General features: G+C 41.3%; 2 long non-coding RNA genes across 2 annotated transcripts in view; one reads left to right on the forward strand and one right to left on the reverse strand.

Moving 5' to 3' along the window:
- The first annotated feature begins 2,151 nt into the window (after nucleotides 1-2,151).
- Nucleotides 2,152-13,022, forward strand: LOC146493725 (uncharacterized). Its single transcript, XR_014871785.1, has 2 exons — nucleotides 2,152-2,308; nucleotides 2,896-13,022. It is a non-coding gene; the product is annotated as an uncharacterized LOC146493725 (long non-coding RNA).
- Nucleotides 6,077-18,714, reverse strand: part of LOC146493726 (uncharacterized) — a 42,621-nt gene continuing 29,983 nt past the window's right edge. Inside the window, exons 4-7 of the long non-coding RNA XR_014871790.1 lie at nucleotides 16,262-16,395; nucleotides 12,399-16,174; nucleotides 7,974-12,265; nucleotides 6,077-6,125 (exon numbers count right to left, since the gene is read on the reverse strand). This is a non-coding gene — a long non-coding RNA (uncharacterized LOC146493726). The remainder of the gene's footprint in view (nucleotides 6,126-7,973; nucleotides 12,266-12,398; nucleotides 16,175-16,261; nucleotides 16,396-18,714) is intronic.

The following is an 18,714-nucleotide window of genomic DNA, read 5'->3' on the forward strand; positions in this document are numbered from 1 at the left end:
AAGGGAATTGTCTGAAAGCCATTCTCTGACTTCTCTCATGCACTCGAGGAAGCAGTGCAATGAAGAAGCAATGTCGTCATCCTCTAATTGAAAATAAATCTGTATATCATCGGCATAGAGGTGATAAGAAATGTTATATTTTTCAAAGATTAAGCCTAGGGGGAGCATATATAATGAGAATAACATAGGGCCAAGCACAGAGCCTTGGGGCACACCACAGCATACGGATGCAGTTGAGGAAGAATAAGTACCCAAGGTAACAGAGAAAGACCTGTTCAAAAGGTATGATTTGAACCAATTAAGGGCTTCACCCCGAATGCCCACAGTGCATTCTAACCTTGTTAATAAAATATTATGGTCAACCATGTCAAAGGCTGAGGACAAATCCAATAACACTAATACAGCAGAACTCCAGGCGGCTAGAACGCAAAGTATCAAAGGATACCTGGAGATTATCTTTCTTCCATTTCCTCTCAGCTTGGCGGCATACACGCCGCAGGGCACGCATAGAATCATTAAACCAACGTTGAGAATTAGTTTTAGGAGATTTCATTTTGATCGGTGCTACAGTATCAAGGATGGAAGAACACATGGATAGCAAAGAATTAGCGATGTCGTCAACCGTATGATGTTTGGAGCTTAGATCAAAGCTAGTAGTAGAGGCAGAGTTGAGAAAAGCCACAGAAAATTTAGTCACAGATTCATAATTAATAATACGCATAGGGCGTCGGGGATTCTCAGGAAACAGTTCAATCTTACACAGATCAGTGTCAAATATAACTGGGAAGTGATCAGAGATCCCAACATTATCAATATGCTTAATACTAATATCCAAGCCATATGAGAAAACCAAATCGAGGGTATGGCCTTTGAAGTGGGTTGGCCCATTAACCCACTGAACAAGGTTAAAAGAGTCAGTTAAGGTAAGAAAGTCTGTGGCTAAAAGGTCATCCTTACAGCAAATATGAATGTTAAAATCACCAGTAATAAGAACACAGTCATAATCAACAAAAATAGATCCTAACAGATCAGTAAAATCATGAATAAAAAATTTATTATACTTCGGCGGTTGATAAACCACGGCACACAAGGTTTTAGAAGAATTGACCAGTTCCACTAATTGAACTTCAAAGCTACCGTAGGTAGGAGAAGGCAGCTGCCGAGCTTTATGTATATTTTTAAAAACTGAGGCTAAGCCACCACCTCTACTCGTAAGCCTTGGTGAGCTAACGAAGGAACAGTCAGGGGGGAGAAGCTCCGAGAAGGAGAAGGAGTCATCAGGGCGAATCAATGTCTCTGTCAGGAACAAGATGTCAAGCCCCGAAGAGAGGAAGAAGTCATTTAAAATAAAAGTCTTGTTCACCAGTGACCTTACATTCAGTAAAGCCATCCGTGTCATAGTTGCATCACTGCTCGTAGCGCGGCGCAGATGACTTACGGTGTGTTCACACCGAACGCGATGGACGCGAATAGAGCATCAGGTTTACATGTAAAGTCAATGGAAAAGCGCGATGACACGCGATTGCGGGTCCCGCGAAAATTTGGAAGCAGATTTGCGTCGCCAAAACGCGTGAAACACGCGTCAGTGTAGCGCGTCTGGCGCGTTTGACTCGCGAATAAAACCACGCGCGTGAGTTTTTGTGTTGCATTTTGTGCATACGCGCGTTTCGCGTCTACCGCTTGAGTTGGAAAAATCTGAACTCCAGCGTCAAATCGCGCCGCGACAACCAATCAGGAGCCTGGTGACGTGGCTCTGACCTAGGTCAAAGGGGCAGATCTAGCCAAAGCCCTTGATTCTTCATTCAGTATGGAGGAAAAGCTCATCAGTGCCGTGGCTAATCACCCAGAGCTATATGATGCTAGCTACTACTTCTACCGAGACAGGAATAAAAAGGACCTAGCTTGGAGGCACATAAGTGAGGAGATCGGGCAACCTGGTAAGTTCATTCCTTCTTCTTTTTAATTTTCAGACTGACCCTATGAAGCCGCGCAAAAGCTAGCAAGCCTGCCTACTGTCCCGCTATTTTCCCACTGATGTACAAATACCTTTTACGCTAACAAGATAATGCGTTTATTCAGAGGACATCTGCAGGAGAAAGTGGAAGAGCCTCAGGGACAGAGAAGGAGAAGAGGAGTGGGTCTGCAGCGGGATCGGGGAGAAGATGGAAGTTCTTCACGGTCATGGGGTTTCTGGACCCCTTCCTCACCCCGTGGGAGACAAGTGGTAATATGGTGCGGACCGTGGAGAACTTCTCCCCCGAGGACCAGGGACAGCCCGAAGAGGCAGCAGGGGAGTGTCAGTCAGAAGGTATGTTTACAATGAATTAATGTAGGCAGTTAATTTATGCATGTTGTCATACAGGAATATATTTTGTTTATTAATAAACAGTATTCAGTAGTCCCGCTGTTCATCCGTCACTGCCTCGCCTTTTCGCTGATTTTTTTTATTGCACCGTACAGCTTTCAACAATGCACATTGCATTCTGCAGCCCAAATGACAAATCTCCTCCGTGTCGTGTCTCCTGCGCTTGCCAAACTTATCATGTTTGGTTTTGATAACCATCACGTCCAATAGAAAAAAACAGGACAAAAACACTCATAACTATGACCCTCATTCGGAAACAGACACCTGCACCGGGAGCAAAAAAGGCGCACAAAAGTGGCACCGCAGACGGAGAAAAAGCGCGGCATAATACTTTTACATTTTAAAATCGACAAAGGTTTGCACTTTGAGAATCAACTTGTGAGAACTGTGAGAACTGTGACTACTGTTCACGTGCTGCAATAAATGAGAGACCACTGTATATAATAAGAAGTATATATAAGTATATAATAATATAATATTCTCTATGACTATTGTCTTCAACCTGTTAACATTTAATATTGTCTTGATAGAGTCAAGTAATCATGCAGCAGAGTCCTCCCCTGTCTCTTCTCCTGGCTCCCCAGTCCCTGGTCCCTCAGCTCCTGCTGCTGCACCCACAGGTATGAACATCAAGCACTGATAGCTTTTTACTTGCTTGAATTCCCTTGTGATCACCTTTACTAAATATCTACAACCAATCTGTTTATATCCTGTTTTTTTTTTTCAATTTTGAAAATGAAAAGATTGTTGCGGCACGCACCACCTCTGGAAGACGATATCCAGGTCCGAATAGGTAGGCATGCCTCTGGGAGGGCGGGGTAGTCTTGCTGCCCGGCGAAGCAAATCCACCGACAGCTGAGTGATTGAGCAGAAAGCCGGTGCCGGGAGCAGGAAGAGGTAGGTAGAAGGTCCATGGTAGCATATGGATCAGCCATAGCCCGAGCTCGAAAATAAGCCTTAAGGCGGACACAAATGCCGCTCCGTTTACCCCGCTTCCTGTAGCGTTTCTTGCGTAGGGTGGGTAAAGGCAGGCAGGATACGCTGGTGGAGGAGACCGAGCACATCAAGCTGGCGTCTCCCAAGGTCCATCGTTAGTCCAAGTCATGAGATTGAGAAAAACGAAGGTCCAAAAGCATTTGCCGGTCATAGGTAATTAGTGCGTTGCCACCAGATGAACATAATGTTAAAAGAATGAGTAGTACTATGCAAAAGTCGAGAAAAAGGAGTCTAAAGCAGGGAGGAGGAAGACGGCCAGCCATACACACCGGCGCCATCTTTTTTTTTTTTTTTTTTGAAGGGGTGAAGGGAGTATCTGCCATCAAACAAGAAGACAGCCTCATGTAACTATGACAGTGTTTGCTAGTCCACCTTACGTGCATTAATGTAATAACGTGGTTAGCCTACTCAACGTAAATTACACATGAACAACATTAAGGTACTCACGCAGAGAAGAACGGCTGCTGCTGCCGTCATCATCCGTCATCATTTCTGCTACACTTTTCCACCTTCTTCTCTGTACAATTAAACACGTTTATGATTGCAAACAGATATGTAGTTCGATGCAGCCTCTGTATTATCACAGGGCAGTTACATCTTTTAGCCTTCGTTTATGAAGGCAGAAGGTCTTTGCAAATTAAGAATCTCTGAAATCCTTAAAATTCATTGAATTTCCAAAGGTTTTGAAGTACTTTGTTTGGTGTTAATTTCTGATAACATTTTATGATTTCCTAAAAACCTCATCTGACTGGTTGTTGGCCCTCATCTAAAAAAAAATTACATTAAAAAAAACAAATAACTTTCTAAAAAGTGTAGTGCAGTTTCTTTTTTTCATTTTTAAAAGCCTGAGCAAGTCTAGCTGCTTAGCATTTAGTCATATTTAAGGTTCTACAAGAGAGAAAAGTATTCTAGTTCACACTGCATTTAGTTTCTCTACAAAATGATGGAAGACTGTCTCCTTCAGCTCTGAAATAAGTCCAAAATTGGTCCATAGATAAAAAGAATTAACAAAACTATACTAAATCATATTCACAGTGTTACTAACTAAGTAAAGCAGGGTGATAGAAAAAAAAACCTCACTAAAATTGGGCTCATAATGAACAAGAATGTCTTATACATACTTGATACACTATGTTATATAAAAGTATAAAAGCTGGAGGTCAAGGTCAAGGTAACTTTATTTATACCCATAGGCAAGGTAAATTTGCTTTACAGAAAAAAATGACAGAATTGGGCATTCCTTTAAAAACACACATACCTAGTAAAGATATAAACCTCTGCATAATAAATGCAGAGGTTTATATCTTTTATTTATTATCTGCATAATAAATAAATATAAGGGAACCACCTACAGAAGGTAAACCCCTGTATCAACAATAAATCCAGGGATACACATAAATGATTACTTTAATAAGACTTTATGTGTTAGGAGGTAGATGTAAGAGGATAAAAGTGATGCCTACAAGTGATGGATGGATGGAGAGAGTGTAGAGCAACGCTAAAGCCGAAGGCAGACTCTATCGCAATCAGTCCCTGCTCTTAAATACACAAACCTTCAGCCACCTGCAGCTCAGACTCCATTCTATAGTGTGCTACAGCCCTCTAGTGATTGTGTGTCATGCTGACTGAAAGTGTGCTGATACATCAGTCATTTGGGTTCACTTGCTGGTTCTCTGCTGCAGCTTTTGTTACTGTGACAGTTAAACTTAACCGTTTTTCCCAGTGGACACTGCACAACAGCATTGAATGTGATTCTGTTTTCCAGTAACAATCTGTCAAAGTGAATATTAAATCCCTGCCCAGCTCAGCCTGTTCTGTTTGGAGTTCGCATGTTTTCCCTGTCCGTGAGTGGATTTTTTCTTCTGGCTTTTTCCGACATACACATTGGGTTACTACAAACTACATCAGGGGTCCCCAACTAAAATAGCAGGAGGTCCACTACCTCTACTCAATTTGGAGTCTGAACATTTGAAAAGAACCAACAAAAATTCTTTTATTTTTATTTAACATTTAATTAACAATATAGATTTTTGTCTCATAACTATTGATCAATTATTCATATGCCCATTAAATCATTTGCTGAACAGAAAAGTGTAATCCAGTTCAAGTACTAGTATTAAACAAAAAACAATTTAACAATGAAATTATACAATAATCTTAACGCATCTACTGCATAAGAACCAACATTAAGGTATCTTGATGCATGCTCAATCATCCAGGTAAGTAAATCCCAAAAAGTTGATTCTGTTCATCTGGATGTAGCGTTTTTAGTGGGAGAAATGTTTCGTCACTCATCCAAGTGACTTCTGAAGTATGTGAAAAGGGAAAGACCATGGCTGTATCCCAATTCAGGGTCTGCAGCCTTAAAGGCTGCATTTTAAGGCCGATTACATCACAGCGATGCGACGAAGGCTGTCCCAATTCAAAGGCTGCTCGAAATGCGGCCCTCAAATGCGTCCTTAATTTCCCTGAATTTTAAGGATGTGGCGGTGTAGACTTTGTGGCCCAACATATCCCAGAATGCATAGCGCGGCGGTGGGTGTGGATAAATTTGCAGAAAAAAACGGCGGATGAGGGGCGCCCGAAGAGTAAACTTTAAGTGCTGAATATTATGTCACTTATTTATGTGAAAATGTTTAATAACAAAGAACATTAAAACATTACTGTTGGCCACATGTCGGCAAAGTTATGTGACATTAGTGATGTTTGTACTAACTTGGTTTTAAAGCCTTTACTTTAAAATATATGCCGTTCAATAGCTGACCTTTATGGAAGAAATATAGTATCATCAGAATTCAAGTATTTTTAGACATTGAATTTATAACACTGAATTTTTATCCTCCAAATTTCCCTGCAAAAATATTCACCTGCAAAAATCAGATCAAAAGATCATTACAGAACGCCAAGTCCTACTTAAAATCCCATTTATTTTTATTTTATTTTATCATCTACTCGAACTAAGGAAAACGTTTGACTAACTCAAAGACAATTTCCACGCCTCCCCTGCCTGTCTGCAGAGGCAGTTTTGAATTTAGGAGCAGCAAGATGGAAGCGGCAAACCCTGGCGATTCTCCGGTAAGTATATTGTTTTTTATCTTCAAGTTTGTCTTTTGAAACGTTAATTTTATTTAAATCCGTTGCTCACGTATAAAGTACACAGATGGGGTCTTTGCTCAACTCGTCTGAGGCGTGTCTCACTAAGCGCTACATGCTAGCATCCTGCTAACCGAGCTACCCTTTACATGCTGTGCTTTAGGAAATAGGATACTCGTTAAAAAAATACTCCGCAGATATTGATAGATAGACGAACACTGCAAATATAATGTCGGAAACGAGAATGTCCTTTGGTGAAGGGGTAAAATACACCATGAATAAAGCCATAGAGTGAATGGCTGCCATGGTTGCAGAACGGCCTGATTTAATGACAAGAATGGGGAAGAGTGAGGTGAAGTGAACCAAAGCCACAAAACACGGTCAGACAAGGCGGCAAAAGGGCAGTGATCTGTCCGTCAGTATGAAGTTGGTGTGTGCTTTGGTGAACAAAAACTCGAGACCGGTAGCAGGAAGATGGGAGACTCGTGTTTCACTGGAATAGAGGTGAATTAAAACATCCTTTGTTGGGGACATTTAGGTGTAAATGCATCCATACAGGCAAGACAGAGGCAGACCAGACAGTGAAGAAAACAAGGCAAACATTAGAAATATTAAAACGGAAATATAGGATTAATATAACATACAATTAGGGAAAATGTAAGGAACACAATGTAAATGATATTGTAAAGTCATTAAAACAGCATACTCTGATCAAAAGAAACATGTAATTGGGTAGGATAATAATAATAATAATATTAAAAAACATGTACAAGATGGGTATGTATACTTGTACCCAGAATTTAACAACTATAAAGTTGTAGCATGCCAGACCATCTTGATTGAATGTAACTTTGCAGTGTTCGTCTATCTATCAATATCTGCGGAGTATTTTTTTAACGAGTATCCTATTTCCTAAAGCACAGCATGTAAAGGGTAGCTCGGTTAGCAGGATGCTAGCATGTAGCGCTTAGTGAGACACGCCTCAGACGAGTTGAGCAAAGACCCCGTCTGTGTACTTTATACATGAGCAACGGATTTAAATAAAATTACAGTAAATTAATTAAAATTAAGTTTCAAAAGACAAACTTGAAGATAAAAAACAATATACTTACCGGAGAATCGCCAGGGTTTGCCGCTTCCATCTTGCTGCTCCTAAATTCAAAACTGCCTCTGCAGACAGGCAGGGGAGGCGTGGAAATTGTCTTTGAGTTGGTCAAACGTTTTCCTTAGTTCGAGTAGATGATAAAATAAAATAATTTTTTTTTTAAGTAGGACTAGGCGTTCTGTAATGATCTCTATTTAGGAGAAAAACTTAATCACTCACCTTTAAACAGCTCTCTTTTAGGAGAGACACTGCTGGCAAATGGTGTCATGTGATCAAACAGCGTAATTTAATTGGCTGAGAGCCGCTCGACTCGATCTAGTGCTGATTGCTCTGGCTTGGGTCATTCAAGTTCATCCCTTTTGCAGGTGAATTTTTTGCAGGTGAATTTTTTGCTACTATATTTCTTCCATAGACCTGAATCTTACAGAGAATGATCAAAGCTTATGTAGAAACAAACAAACAAATGAACAAAAGATTTTCTCCTTCATTTCTGTCAAACAATGCTGAAAAGTTTCCAGCTGTTAGTATCATGGTTGCTAGGCAACCTGGGCAGCGCGACGGAGGCTAGACCATCCCATTTCACAAGCCTCGCACTTCCGGCCTTAGCGGTCTTTGAGTACGCGGCCCTTGTGGATCGTTAAGGCTGCGTACTTTAAGGCTGCAGACCCTGAATTGGGATACAGCCCATGTCTGAATCAAGGAGGGGGCCTAAGGGTAAAACTTTCACCATCTTACAATGCTGTGATTGCAGCCATTCTCCAACTCTCTGTGAATCGTACTCATGACCATTGATCAATGGGCTTTGATCAATGTGCTTTGACCAGTGGTTGGTCATAACAATTTGCATATTAATGCATATCAGCTGACTACACAGCTCATTGTTCATTCAGTGGGCTAGTTTCAGTCATTGTGCAAAGGTACTGTTTATAAGGTTGGGAAAACCTGCAGTCAGCTGAGACTGAAGAAGTCACTTGGATGACTGTAAATGCTATGTCCAGATGAACAGAAACAACTTTTGGGGACAACATTCAGGTGCAAACAATTCACCTACAAAAACCTCAACATTCACGAAAATTAAGAAGTGCTTTAAACTGTGCAGTAAATATGTTTGACAAATTCAAAAAATGTAACTTAAAACATACTGCAAAACAGTGCTGGCTCTAACTTCAGTGGGAGAGAAACCCAGGTTGAAGGGCCGCAGAGGTTGTTCTTCTTTGTCGTTGTTTTGGCAGTTGGTGGTGCAATACCTATGGCGTTATTTTTGTGCCACTATTCTGAGCGCACGTAAAAAAAATTTGAGCGCACGTAAAAAAATTTGCAGTTGCATTTTGAGGAGAAATTTATTTTGAGCGAAGAAAAGCTAAATTTGAGTGAACAAAATTCATTGCTGCGTGCAAAAACATTATTTCAGTGTTTACTATTATCCACACACACACACACACAATAGCAGCCCCTCTCGCTCAGTTTTTGCATTTGTGTTTGCTCCCAATGTGTTGCTCGCGCTCTCGGCATTTCTGCCCGTGCACGCGCAACTCTTTCTGTACACCGTTATATTTGTGCCACAAAACCAGCCAATCACAGACTGGGATGCAAAAAAATCTGATTGGCTGTTTTGGTCTCCAATCACTCGAAATGACGAAATGCAATATCCCAGATATTTTCATGCGAGAATGGTGCTGTGTAAACTTCAAATACCTGCTTGATTTATTAAGACATCACATATTTACAAAAGTGCTCTAACGTTTTCAGAGATGCCTGTTACCCACCAGCTGACCAGGTGGTCACTCGGGTTAAACATGATGAATGAGGCTGAACTGACAAAAAAAAATCACCGACTACACCACCGGGTATTATAGGAAAAACCATAAAGCCGTTGAACTAAAACAAACACAGTTGTGACAGTGATGTACACTGTCTTCTTGATGTACATGTATGATTTTTATCACCTTCATGTTTCCCTCTCACTAGATAACCAAACCGGTATCATGAGCAGCAGCTTTTACAGCTGTGGCTCCAGCAAACATCAGCTGATACTAGAAAGTAATATTAAATACATTCTAACAACAGCTGATCAAGCTTAAACGTGCTGCTGTTGTTTAAGGCGACATCCGCCGGTTTCCTCTTTCTGGAGCAAAGCGGGCGATAAACAAACAAGAGAGACGATCAGCTGATCATTGATCAGTTTCATGATTGAAGTAGCAACAGGAGAGGGAGGGGAGAGAATGAGAGAAAAAGAGGTAGTTGTGCAGCAAAAAACACTTCAGCTTTCTGGGTTTTTTTTTTTCATTCTAGCTGAAGTCTGGGATGAATCACATTCCTTTTCCCCTCAATACAGATGTATTGTCAGTGGCGGTCCTAGCCTGTTTGGCGCCCTGGGCGAACACTCCCTCTTGTTTGGAATTTAGTCTGTTACTGTTGCTACTGTAACGCACATAATTTCCTTAGGGATTAATAAAGTATTCTGATTCTGATTGTTTCAGGATGACCTGCCATTATCTAATCACACACCTGCTTACCTGTATCTTTTGCTTGTTTCTCTTCCTCTTCTTTTCTCTTTTTTCTAAACTGAGGACCTGATGGCTTTGAACTTTTCTTGTCCATCTTCCATTGGTTTTAATTTTGCACTCCAGTATAAACACCCATCCCTCAACCCGAGGATCACCACAACATGATCTAACACACCTACACCTTAGTTCACAGATTCACTTTGTCTAGGGTGCATTTCTGAAATTTCACACAACCCAGGATTCAAATCATGAATACATAACGGGCTTGGATTTACAACATTATAAATGAAATGCGCTCTCTTTGGAAGCAGCCGGCCCCCCCTCCCCTTTCGACAGGTTGTGTGTGAGACTTTAAATCATCAAACTGTAAATTATAAATTGTTATTGATCCCTTTATCCCTAGTCCTAACGTGTATATTTATTTTCTTACTCTTCTTATATATATATTGTTTGTTTACTTGCACTGCTGTAACTGAAGCCTCGTCGTCTTGTCTCTCTATATACTGGACTGTAGCGGAGATGACAATAAAGTTTACTTTGACTTCAGCAGCGAGCAGGTGCACCGAGGGCTCTCGCGCTCACTTTTCGTGTATAGAATTTCGAAAAAACATCGGTGCAAATTATAAGTCTGTATTATAATGTCTGGTGTTTTCGTGTTTGTTGGGTTGTTTTTATTTTGCAAGTTGGTTATTAGATGCTGCTCCAGCCGTTCAGAGAATCCCCCGCCGCCCCGCCCTCTCCTCTCTGCGCCGCAAGCAGCAGGCGCACCTCGCAAACGAAGGGCGCCCTTACTCCCAGGAAATGGGCGATAGAAAACCGATCGGTGCCTATGCCATTCCCAATATGCGCTGGCATGACGTCAGGGCAGCATGAGTACGAGCATTTTTTTTTTTTTGCCAATGCCCGTGATGCCGCCCCCCACCACGATGCCGCCCCAGGCAACCGCCCGTGTCGCCCGTATCTAAAACCGCTACTGCTTGGAGGTACAAGAAAAAAATCTATTTACACCCGTATAGGAATATGGTTCCATTAACCCTCATGCTGTACAGAACCTTTGATGTCCAGACGGTATTACTCTGAGACCTTGGCAACTATGTTAATCCCTACATACAAACGTTTTCACAGCAGAACACCAGTCTTCTCTTATTTTTCGGGTGTGATCAGGACAATCCTGGAGAAGATGGGTCTGTAGGGGATTGCAAGTAGCCAGGGTCAGGAGAGGGTGTAAGTGGGAAGCCCACTGCTGCTACTTGGCCCTGGTTTGCCCTCATGGACGAGGTAATAGGACAGAGGCCTTCCATTAGGCCTCCTGTCCTACTTTCCACTCTCCCTGAGGACACTCCAGGGCCAGTTTCAGCAGTGGGTGACCAAAACTTAGCGGGATCTGACACTGATGAGGAAGACAGTCAGCCACCGACAACAGGAAGGAAGAGGAAACAGGATCGGGATGACGAGCTGCTCAACCTCATCAGAGAGGACATGCAGTAACAAAGGGAGGCCGAGGAGAGAAGGGCGCAGGAGAGCAGAGAGCGAATGGATAGACTTTTTTCGATTCTGGAACGTTTGATCCCAAAATGACTGCTGCGCCCCTCTAATTTTCTTTGACATTGTGACATTTCTGTGTATAATTTTCCAGGCACCAGACACCTTTTATTTCCTGAATTGCAGATGCTTTCCTTTTAATTATTTTGTTGCATTGTGCTATTTGTGTTGGAAGTTAAAAGTCTTATGTGCGCAATAAATGGAATCAAACAGTAATTGTCACTGAACCCATTTTATCAACATGTATTGACATAATGCTAAGTTTAAAAATGGATATTCAGTCAAAAACAGAGTACATATCAAGAACAACAACAAAAAAGAATGTGTAATGCATCAGCAGTATTTGAAGACTTCAATATTTGCAGCTATTTACATGTGTTCACACAAGATTAACCTGAGTGACCTGTTCCTGGACCGTTTCTTTCACAACTCCAACAAATTACAGGAAGTCTCTGGCAGTGTTGCTGGATCTGCTGAAGACAGATCACACATAGATGGAGTGCTGCAACTGTGACCTACGGTTTCTCTTTTGTAGTCAGTGAGTGGAGAAACACAGGGTGGTCTGCAAAGAGAGCTTTAGGATGCTTGCTCCCACTGTCCACTGCATTGTCCATCTACAGGTTTGCAGGGCCGACTCAATCGACGGCTGCCGCACCACTAAGATGTCAAGCAGGAGATGGTGGATGCCATATTACTACTAGTATAATACTTGTAACTCTGTAGCAGACAACAGTTTGACAAAGTGCAATATGCCACCAGAAAACGGATTCCTAGACAAATTTTCACTTGCCTGTTAACAGTAGTCGTGGTCTAGTGGTACCTCCTCCAAGGCTGACACCTCAGATGACAGTTGGTCCCGCCAAGGAGCACCACTAACTGCCTCCAAACCAGCCTCCCCCTCCTCATCCTCCGCTCATCCACTGGGGCCACGATGTCACCAGCACTGAGGCAGATGTTGTGGAGGATGGCACATGCTGTTACAACATGTAGTGGTTACAACACAAACATATACACACACACACACACACACACACACACTCTTGCGCACGAACATTATTTATTGAAATATTCACATGGTGTGGTGCACCTCCAGTACTTGCAGGAAAATGGCCCTGAACCTTGTTTTCATCATTCCAAAAGCACGCTCTATAATGGAGCGTGCCCTGGAATGGTGGCTGTTGAAGCGCTGGGCTCCCACACCTTGGACTGGCCTCTTGTAGGGAGGGATGAGGGGGAGTGGACGTTGGAGGCATGGGTACCCTCCATCTGCGAGGATGAAATGCCCTGGAGGAGGGTAGACTGACTGTCTGTACAGTGGGCTGTGGCGGTTCAGGAGATTTAGCAACACTGCCAGGGACTCCCTGCTTACCCGAAAATCAGGCCCCGTATCCTCCTGGTTGAAAAAAAAAAAACAGTCCAGGATGGGAACACTCAGGTTAATCCTATACGGTTCTTATCTGCTTGAAGAAAAGGTGGAGAACAACATAAACAGTTATAGCGGAAGGGTATGATTTCATTTATATTACGGGATCCAAGCATTATTCTGATCATTATGCTCATGTAAAATATACTAATGCGCTGTGACAATACTTATACTTTCATACATATACAGTTCATCTGTGTAACTAAGCTAGTTTCTGTACTCTAAAGTACCGTTTTCAGCTTTGTGACATTTTTCTGCCATTCGAGGCACACAAATGAGTTACAGGATCCAATGACTGATCGGAAATGCATAGTGCATGTTCTCATATTAACTTCAGGGATATTTACTTTATATATTTCTTTATGATATGGTGAATGTGTGCGAATGACCGGCTGTCATTCAGTTATTGACATTATCCATTGAACTTCATAAGTGATATCTCGGAAAACGTTAGAGCACTTATGCAAATATGTGATGTCTTGATAAATCGAGCAGATATTTGCACCATTCTCGCATGAAAATATCTTAAAAGTTTATATTGTGACCCAGGAAGGTAATATTTCAAACGCCACTGTGTTCCTCCGCCACTGCCTCATTTGAGTTTTGGACGAAATGGATTCTGGGATATTGCATTTCGTCATTTCGAGCTGATTGGAGACCAAAACAGCCAATCAGATTTTTTTTTTTTTTGCATCCAAGTCTGTGATTGGCTGGTTTTGTGGCACAAATATAACGGTGTACAGAAAGAGTTGAGCGCGCACGGGCAGAAATGTTGAGAGCACGAGCAACACATTGCAAACAAGCGCAAGCGCAAAAACTGAGAGGGGCTGCTATTGTGTCTGTGTATATGGATAATAGCAAACACTGAAATACATTTTTTGCACGCAGCAATAAATTTTGTTCACTTAAATTTAGCTTTTCTTTGCTCAAAATAAATTTCTCCTCAAAATGCAACACTTGCACCTGCAAATGTTTTGTACGTGCGCTCAGAATAGTGGCACAAAAATAATGCCATAGTTTTGTAGCTCCTCTTGGATTAAACAGTGCACAGGACACGGAGCAACATTTTCCGGTCCATTTTTCCGTTTTCGCATGTGGCGTTAGCGATCGGCAAAAATGTGGAATTGAGGGCGGACTCGAACGAAGGCAGGTTGTCCACAGCCGTTTATATGTTGGGACTCATTGTTCTTTTTGAATAAAGTTTCGATGGGGGAAAAAAAAGGGGGCTGTCCACAGCCGCTCACGTCCTGACTACCCCTCCGTCTAAGGACACTAGCTATGTGACGTAGGTAGGTAGTGTCCTTATGAGCATCCTCCCCCGAGATTCGGACACAGCACTAGTTAAGTAGAGAGGCTGCTGACGAAGGCTTTCAGCTACAGCTGGTGATGGCTGATGAGCAGCAGGTGTGACTGGCTGCAGCACAGGAACTCTCCTGAACTCGCCTGATGACGCTTGTAAGCCGACCTTCTGGATACAGACACACGTCCAAACACCTCTTTATTTTCAAGAACAATTTTTTGTCCAAAACATTTTCTTTTTAAAATCAAAACTTGATATATTTTACGAATTTCTCTGAATGTATTTACAGTTACAATAAATATGCAAATATTTACAATATATTTTAAAATGAACTGGAAACAGTTTGATTGTTGCACCCCCCGTGCAGGTATGAATTCATAGCGGCAATAGAATGTTGGGCCAAAAAATTTCCCGGTAGAACATTTCCAAATGATCCAATTTGTTCTCTGTCAACAGGCAATTACAAAGTCACAAGGTGACTGCCGTTAGCCCCTGTGAGATGTAGGTAGGCTGCCCTGGATCTGATGCCAGTAGTTATGATTCTTTTTTAATACCAGGGAACCACTTGCCTCATCCAGCTCTAAGAAAAAGCCCTTGATTTCTGCTGCCTGCAAGATAATTTTATTTCTGGCTGACCATGCATTTCACCTCAATGATGCTCAAGTAGGCCACTGTTGGATAAAAACAGTCCTCTCTCCTTGATAACTGCAGTTGTAAGTAGACACTAGGTGGTAGGTTGAAACAGAAGGGAAACCCTTCTAACAGGAAGAGCAGTGGAGGAGCCAAGGTAGTAGTAAATATAAACTCAGGTTGTCAAAACTATAATTTATTTACAAAGAAAGCACTAAAATACTCTGGCCAGGGAGAACATGAAGTTAAAAACATTAAAACAATACACCTAAAATCCAATGGCCTCAGCCACAAAGATAAAGTCCAATAAAAGTCCAAACGGCGCAGAAACCAGCAGCACCATCACGGTCCTGTCTGCCTCTTCGTTCTGGTGCCGACTAAAAAGAAGAGAGGGGCAGCGGCAGTCACCATTCTTTGATTCCGCCGGAGATGGGCAGAACTCCTAACTCCGCCCGCCACTTTGCTGTGCTTCACACGCGTAGCCATGGTCTCGCCGTCCCGGGGACATAAGGCGCCAGCCTGCTGCCTCTCAATCCCCTGCCATGGGCCTCTCTCGGCGAGGAGCTACCTCCCCTCAGCACCAACACAGACCTCTCTGCTCATCCCCAATCACTCTCTCCAGTGCGCAGTCGTCCGAGATCTCCGGTCCCATTCTCCTTTGCCGCACGCCTCTGTTGCCAACCCTGGTTACCACACCATGTCTCTCCTCCTGTCCCTCGCTCTCTCTGCCTCTTATTGAATAACTGTGGCGAACCCTGATTGGTCCCAGGTGTGTCAAGTTAATGATCAGGAGGGGCGGTGCAATGGGCATCCCCCCCGGAACAAATCACATATCAAACACAAACAAGCATGCAATAACCCCACAAAAATAAAACACTACACGCTAATAAAAGATCAAAAAATAAAACACAGCACTACATGCAAGGAAATAAAAAACACCAAGTTAAACTTGTTCATTCCACCCTGTGACACAGTCAATGTACAACAGCTTGGCCTTTGACTCATGAAGATTAGCCCAGTCACTTGCCTTTGGGGATGAAAATATCTCTTAGCCATAATTTCTTAGAAGCACAGACCCCTTTTTTACTAACTTACTTTCAATCCTGTCAGGTTGGCCAAGTAGAGTCCTAAACAAGGAAGGAGGACATGAGCTCTGCTTGACTGCACCCAGGAACAAACCAGAGTTGCTGGCTGTGATTCTTTTCTTGCTGACCTTTTATAAAAACACAAATTAAGAGACAAAGTTCATTAAATTTCTTACTTAGCACCTAACAGAATTAATATCAAGGCACATTCTTACCACAATGCATTCTTTATTTCCCCATCTGTTGCTTCCTCAATCTGTTTCTTCTCTTCCTCAGTGATGCCAGTACACCTTCTGCTTGTGCAAAAGCCAGGTTGCTCAGCAGTCCATCAAATATCTTGGCTGGCAGTCTAGATTTAAAGCAAAAGGAAAAATAAATACAATGTGACTCAGCAAGATTTTAACGTGACCATAGACACAGAGTAGACAAAGTACAGTACGAGTATACAAAATACATATAAAAATGCGGGGATAGAGGAGACAGTCTGATGTCTGTAGTTTACAAGAGTTTACATACATGTATAATTTATACCATGTGTTAAAGTAAATTTCAGATGACCCGAGGGCCTTCTGGACCCCATCCCAGTAAAATGCCCAAGTTTTGATAGACATGCCAGTGCTCAGTCTTTTGATTCCAGCTGATCTAAATAAGCTTCCAGTTAAGATACTGTTTCCAGATTAACAGCATTTATTTAGGACTATTCACTTAAAGCACATGTTTTAACATTTGTGCTGTACGGTACCTGTGTGTGTGTGTAATTGTGTCAATATAAAACAAAGCTTTACATAAAGTTAAGAGAATAATTAAAACTAAGATAGAATTTTTATTAAATGACTCTCTTGTGTTGTTCATGGTTCACTACCCTATAATACTACCTTGGAGAACAGATACTCTGACCACTTTATTAGAGTTGGCTAAAATCCTTTTTTACATGTGAAAAAGTAAGTTAGGCTGATTTTTACTACATTACAAAAAATGTTCCTAATTATTCTTTTTGAATCACACTTACAGTGTTTATTAAGTGTTGTTTTACTAGAAATCTCTTAAGTTCAAGGATGATCAAACATAATGTCATTTACTTGCATTCAGTTTATATGAAAGCAAATTAAAAATAGAACGTTTATACAAATACTACTATTCACTCACAATGAGGAGATTGCTCTTACTTATCTTTAGTAAGCTATGCCTAGCTCTTCTAAGGCAACGGGTTTGCATAATGTTTTTAAGTTCTGGGAACTAATTAGATCGTACTTTGAAGTTACTTTCTTTTTTAATTTTCATGTCTTTACATGCTATTCTGATAATAAATAAGTGACACTGGCTTTGCGTACTTACCTTAGAGAAGAAGGGGAGAAAGTGTTTAAAAGAAAGAAGATTTCTACTGAAGGTTTCAGGTGTGCAGAGTCAGAGCAAAGACATAAACAACACAAGAACAAGAGAAGCAAGCTGACACATTCTTAAGTCTAGGTAAGCCTAAAGTATGGTCTCAAAATTTTACTGTTGTCGCCTTTTTCTCTCAACATCTTCTTCTTCCACTTCTGTGGATCAGAGGCTGGAGTTCAATTGCATTTAAATTCTTTGGTAAAGTTTCAAAGCATGAGTATAATACTGAAGTTATTTTCAATGTCATACACATGCAAAAAAAGCTCAAACACCTTGGATACTGTATATAATTCAAATACAGACTTAAACTATCTCTTAGACTTTTTAGTAGTTTTTATTTTTAGGAAAAATCAAGTACATTTATTGTGGTTGGAGAAAGTGACAAAAATTTCTGTTTCTCAGGACGATGAAGACACTACTGCTGGCACTCGCTTTTTCAGGTCAGTCTGCAAAATGTTTCTGAGTATGTGACAGTGACTCCATATTTAGAATCAGTGCAATGAAAATAAGCTATTTGGTCAAAGGAGCTTGCAAAGAAAAGCGTCTGAACTTCTTTAAGTTACTTGAAGACGTTTCACCTCTCATCCGAGAAGCTTCTTCAGTTCTGAGGAAGCTTCTGAAGAAGAAGAAGCTTCTTGGATGAGAGGTGAAACGTCTTCAAGTAACTTAAAGAAGTCCAGACGCTTTTCTTTGCAAGCTCCTTTGACTATGAGGACCTGGATGACTGAGAACCTTCACAGACAAATAAGCTATTTGGTTTCTGTAGGATTACCATATTGCAGCATTTGTCATGAGTAACATTTCATTCTCCTTCAGGTCTGACTGTCATATCTACAGAGCTCTATAAAGAGTACCACTATGTGGTACCTCTGGATGTCTGGGGCCTGGATCTCCTCCATACCTGCTTCATGCCCTGGGGGACGGGGCTACGGCTCCCCACACTCCCTAGCAGATCGTTACATGGAGAAACCTTTGGAATACAAGCATGCTGATCCACACAGGTGTTCACAGACACGGACTACACCTTTCTTGGCTGCTGCCTCAAAGCACATTGTGCGCTGTCTATCTTGCGTGCTGCACAATAGCGTTATTTTTTATATATATATATATATATATATATATATATATATATATATATATATATATATATATATATATATCTATATATATATATATATATATCTATATATATATATATATATCTATATATATATATATATATCTATCTATCTATATATCTATCTATCTATATATATATATCTGAATCATAATAATCTGACAATGC

Source organism: Neolamprologus multifasciatus, chromosome 22 (assembly GCF_963576455.1).
Source record: "Neolamprologus multifasciatus chromosome 22, fNeoMul1.2, whole genome shotgun sequence".
In the NCBI taxonomy this organism is placed as follows: Eukaryota; Metazoa; Chordata; class Actinopteri; order Cichliformes; family Cichlidae; genus Neolamprologus; species Neolamprologus multifasciatus.